This window comes from Chiloscyllium punctatum, chromosome 20, assembly GCF_047496795.1.
Source record: "Chiloscyllium punctatum isolate Juve2018m chromosome 20, sChiPun1.3, whole genome shotgun sequence".
Classification (NCBI taxonomy): Eukaryota; Metazoa; Chordata; class Chondrichthyes; order Orectolobiformes; family Hemiscylliidae; genus Chiloscyllium; species Chiloscyllium punctatum.
In genome coordinates, this window is record NC_092758.1 from 15,657,398 (window position 1) to 15,663,397 (window position 6,000).

Sequence of the window (6,000 nt, forward strand, 5' to 3'; positions counted from 1 at the left end):
GAAACCCTCCTGAACACACTTGACAAAAATGGCTCCATCCAAACCATCTGCACTAAGGAGGTTCCAGTCAATATTGGGAAAATTGAAATCACCATAACAACAACCTAAAAATCTGCCAGCCTATGAGTTCTTCGATCTCCCTACTGCTATTAGGGAGTCTGCATAAAACCCCTAATGAAGTAGCTGCTCCCATGCTGTTCCTAACTTCCACCCATACTGACTCAGTAGACAAACCCTCCTCAACAACCTTCATTTCTTTAGCTGTGATGCACTCTCTGATTAACAACACTCCACCCCCTCTTCTTTCCCCTCTCCCTGTTCATTTTAAATGTTCTAAACCCTGGAACATCTAGCAACGATTCCTGCCCCTATGAAACCCACGTCTCTGTTATGGCCACAACATCATAGTCCCAAGTACTGATCCATGCTCTAAGTTCATCACTCTTATTTCTGACACTCTTAGAATTAAAGCAGACACACTTTAACCCATCCTTTTGTTTCATCACATGAAAAACCTCCTTGATAGATTCACTACATCCTGTCATGCCCCATCTACAACTGCCCCCCCCTCTCAGATATGTAGCTCTGGTTCCCACCCCCATGCCAAACTAGTTTAAACCCTCCCGAGCCACACGAGCAAATCTCCTACCCAGGACACTTGTGCCCCTCCAGTACAATAATTTCTGTATTAATGTCAGTACATTGTCAAAAATAATGCGACCAGCTGGCCAGAGAGAGATTGAGAGATTTTTTTTTAACAGCAAACCCAAGCTTCCTATAAGGCAACTAGATACAAATTTAAGAAAACAATCAATTCTGTATAAACAGATAAACTTGTAACTAATAAAAGCATGAATTCTACAGGAATTGTGGCTTCAGGTGACCATTAACTTCCAGGGTTACAGATACAGTGACAAACAGTTCCACCCCCATCATTTCTGGATTCTCCTCAGAGAAATATCAGTTCCCAGAGCAGGAATATAGCTATGGATCCTGTTCACTGATTTCAACAGATTAAGACTTCTCATAAGCAAGTAAGGCTGATGAACTCATAGCATATATCGGAACATGGGACTGGGATATATTAATAATACAGGAACTTGGTTGAGGGAAGGACAGGACTGGTAGCACAATGTTTTGGGCTTTATATACTATAGGAATGATAGGAGGGTGGTAAAACAGAAAGGGGAGTGGCGACTTTGATTAAGAAAAACATTACTACTAGAATTAGAGAGGATTTTTTGAGAGATTGTCTAGTGAAAATATATGAGTTGAAAATAGAAATAAGAAAGGGATGATCACCTTGATGGGATTATACTCTAGGTCCCCCAATAGTCAGAGGGAAATTGATGAGTAAATATGCAGGGACATCAGATATATGCAAGAATAATAGGGTTGCAATAATAAGGGATTTTAATTTTCCAAAAATTGACTGAGACTGCCCTGGTGTTCAAGGTTTGGATGTTGAGAAATTAGTTAGACATATTCCAAAAAAGTTTCTTTATCAATCTGTAAATGTTCCTACTAGAGAGAGAGAGAAAAACCTGACCTTCTCTAGAGAAATAAGGCAGGGCAAGTGACTGAAGTGTTAGTAGGGAAACCCTTTGGGACTAGTGATCATAATTCTATTAGTTTTGAAATAATTATGTAAAAGCATAGGCCTTCAATAAAAGTCAAAATTCTTAATTGGAGTAAGGCAAATTTTAATGATATGAGACAAGAACTTTCAAAGGTTTATTGGAGTGGACTGTTCACAGGTAAAGGGACATCTGATAAGTGTTAGGCTGTCCCAAAATAACAAGCATTCGGAGGCATTACAGTCCTGTAAGTGTGAAAGATAAGGCTGGTAAGATTAGGGAACAATGCATGAATAAAGATATTGAAGTCCTAGTCAAGATTAAAAAGAATCATACTTTAGATTTGGACAACTGGGATCAAATGAATCTCTTGAAGAGTATAAAGAGTGTAGGAGCATTCTTAAGAGGGAATACAGGAAGGCAAAAAGGGGATATGAGATAGCCTTGGCAGACAAGGTTCAGGATAATTCAAAGAGATTCTACAAGTACATTAAGAGCAACAGAGCAACTTGAGAGAGAGTCGGGCGCCTTAAAGATCAGCAAAGTTATCTTTGTGTTGAACCTCAGGAGATGGGAGAGATATTAAGTGAATATTTCACATTAGGTTTTATTGTGGAGACAGAAATGGAGGCTAGAGAACTCAGGAAAATAAATAATGATGTTTTGAAAACAGTTCACATTACAGAAGGTGAAGTGCTGGAGGTCATAAAAAAACATAAAGGTGAATAAATCCCCAGGACCTGATCAAATGTATCACAGGATGTTGTGGGAAATTAGTGAGGTAATTGTGGAGACCCTAGCTGAAACAGATGTATCATCTACAACCAGAGGTGAGGTGGCAGAGGACTGGGGAGTGGCTAATATTGTGCCTTTATTTAAGAAAGGCTGTAAGGCTTGGCAATACAGGCCTGTGAGTCTGACATTGGGAAGTAGATGTTGTATACTCGGACCTTAGAAAATCCTTTGAAAAGGTTCCGCGCAGTCGACTAATTAGTAAAATTAGATCACATGGAATTCAGGTTGAGCTCACCCATTGGATACAAAATTGGCTTTATGACAGGCAACAGACAGTGTGGTAGAGGGTTGTTTCTTTGACTGGAGGCCTGTGACTAGTGGTGTTTCACAGGGATCGGTACCGTCAGGCTTGGGAATACAGCACTGTGAGTCTGACATTTGTAAGTAGATGTTGTTTACTTGGACTTTAGAGAACATGTGGAAGATTTTGGTTTGTAACAGGATGCAGGCTATGCACCTGAAGGCACTCCACAGGGCTCATTTGGCACCGGAACAGCTTGTGAAATTTAAGACAGGAGCATCTCCAATATGCCCCAAATGTAAAACAGGTGTTGGCACTCTTACTCATTGCTAGTGGTCATGCCACAAGCTTCATAGGTATTGGGATGCCATGGTGAGTGTTTTGGAAGAGGTTTTGGGAATTGAAGTTAAGTTGAATCCAATATCTCTCCTCTTGGGTTTGCCAAATCTCCTCTCTTTGGGTGTGCACGTGAAGAAGCTGTTTAATATTCTTTCATTCTGTGCGAGGAAGAACATTCTAATGGGCTGGGTGTCAGAGAGTCCCCTGGGACGTTTAGGCTGGTGTACATTAGTTATGGGGCGCGGCGGGGGGGGGAGGTGGGAATGAATCCTGAACAAATACGAGTTTGCTTACTAATGGTGGTGGAGAGCTTTGGTGGGATTACGCTGAGTGCAGTAAATTATCTGAATTAACTTAATTTACCTTGGTTTAATTTAATTTTTTCCTAGTTATTTATTGAATTGTAGTTTTTATAGGTTTATTTTTCTCTCTCTCTTCAGTGGTTTGTGGAGTAGAGTAGTAGTTTATTTTCTGTTATTGTCATTATATTAAGAGGTTGTTATACTATTTTGTAGTGATTTTATAATTCTGTAAAAAATTAAAATCTTTTTTCTCAACAAAAATATTCATGAAAAAAACAGACATTTGGATAAGCACATGAATAAGAAAGCGTTGGAGGGATATGGGCCGAACACAAGTAGGTGGGCAAAGTTAAAAATCACACAACACCGGGTTATAGTCTAACAGGATAAATCCCCAGGTCCTGATCAGGTGTACTCCAGAACTCTGTGGGAAGCTAGGAAAGTGATTGCTGGGCTTCTTGCTGAGATATTTGTATCATTGATAGTCACAGGTGAGGTGCCAGAAGACAGGAGGTTAGCTAACGTGGTGCCACTGTTTAAGAAGGGTGGTAAGGACAAATCAGGGAACTATAGACCAGTGAGTCTGACATCGGTGGTGGGCAAGTTGTTGGAGGGAATCCTGAGGGACAGGATGTACGTGTATTTGGAAAGGCAAGGACTGATTAGGGATAGTCAACATGGCTTTGTGCATGGGAAATCATGTCTCGCAAACTTGATTGAGTTTTTTGAAGAAGTAACAAAGTGGATTGATGAGGGCAGAGTGATAGATGTGATCAATCTGGACTTCATCGAGGCATTTGACAAGGTTCCCCATGGGAGACTGCTGAGCAAGGTTAGATCTCATGGAATACAGGGAGAACTAGCCATTTGGATAGAGAACTAGCTCAAAGGTAGAAGACAGAGGGTGGTGTTGGAAGGTTGTTTTTCAGACTGGAGGCCTGTGACCAGTGGAGTGCCACAAGGATCGGTGGTGGGTGCTCTACTTTTCGTCATTTATATAAATGATTTGGATGCGTGCATAAGAGGTACAGTGAGTAAGTTTGCAGATGATACCAAAATTGGAGGTATAATGCACAGCGAAGAAGGTTACCTCAGAATACAACAGGATCTTGATCAGATGGGCCACTGGGCTGAGAAGTGGCAGATGGGGTTTAATTCAGATAAATGTGAGATGCTGCATTTTGGGAAAGCAAATCTTAGCAGGACTTATACACTTAATGGTAAGGTCCAAGGGAGTGTTGCTGAACAAAGCGACCTTGGAGTGCAGGTTCATAACTCCTTGAAGGTACAGTTGCAGGTAGATAGGATAGTGAAGGCGGCGTTTGGTATGCTTTCCTTTATTGTTCAGAATATTGAGTACAGGAGTTGGGAAGTCATGTTGCGGCTGTACAGGACATTGGTTAGGCCACTGTTGGATGATTGCGTGCAATTCTGGTCTCCTTCCTATTGGAAAGATGTTGTGAAACTTGAAAGGGTTCAGAAAAGAGTTGCAAGGAGGTTGCCAGGGTTGGAGGATTTGAGCTATGGGGAGAGGCTGAACAGGCTGGGGCTGTTTTCCCTGAGCATCAGAGGCTGAAGGGTGACCTTATAGAAGTTTACAAAATTATGAGGAGCATGAATAGGATAAATTGACAAAGTCTTTTCCCTGGGGTCGGGGAGTCCAGAACTAGAGGGCATAGGTTTAGGGTGAGAGTGGCAAGATATAAAAGAGACCTACGGGGCAACATTTTCACGCAGAGGGTGGTACATGTATGGAATGAGCTGCCAGAGGAAGTCGTGGAGGCTGGTACAATTGCAACATTTAAGAGGCATTTGGATGGGTATATGAATAGGAAGGATTTGGAGGGATATGGGCCGGGTGCCGGCAGGTGGAACCAGATTGGGTTGGGATATCTGGTCAACATGGATGGGTTGGACCGAAGGGTCTGTTTCCATGCTGTACACCTCTATGACTCTATGATTCTATGAGGTTTATTTGGAAGCACTAGCTTTCGTCATCAGGTGGTTGTGGGAATAGTTTAGTTTGGGATCATGGTAGGCGTGGACTAGTTAGACTGAAGGGTCTACAAAACCTAACAGTCCTAAATGTTAAGTCCACAAAAATGACCCTCAGCTTCCAGTTGCCTGTCACTTCAAATCACCACTGGATTCCCATACCAACATTTCTGTCACAAGCTTCCTGCAGTATTCCAGTCATCGAACTAGAAACATTAACTCTGCTTCTTCCCACAGATGCTATTAAACTTGCTGAGTTTCACCAACAATTTCTGATCTGGTTTTGGTCCCAACACATGATTGCTCAGGTCATGTTTTAGTGATGCACTGCATCTACCTCCCAGTAAAATCTACTTCGATCCCCCTTTAACTTTGACCAACCATGTCACCCAGTCTCACTGTCGGTGGAATTCAGGTCCTTCATTCCTCCATGTTATCCTTATTTAGGAATGTTCCCAAAATCACAATCTTACAAACTTTGTATTTTTAATACTATGTTAATTACTTTTCCAGAAGATTGTAATGTCAGTTTACCAGTGGAAGGTCAGGGAGCTCACATTCTAACTTCATGCTGCTCATTAACAACATTAGCCTTCCAGCAATATCTGAGAAAGAAATTGAATTCAAGTAACTAATATGAAATGCACATTAATATAAAATGCACATCTATAAGTACATAAGTAATGGGAGCTGAAATAGGTTATACAGCTCCTCGAGCCACCTGCATTATTAATAAGATCTTGCCCTTTAA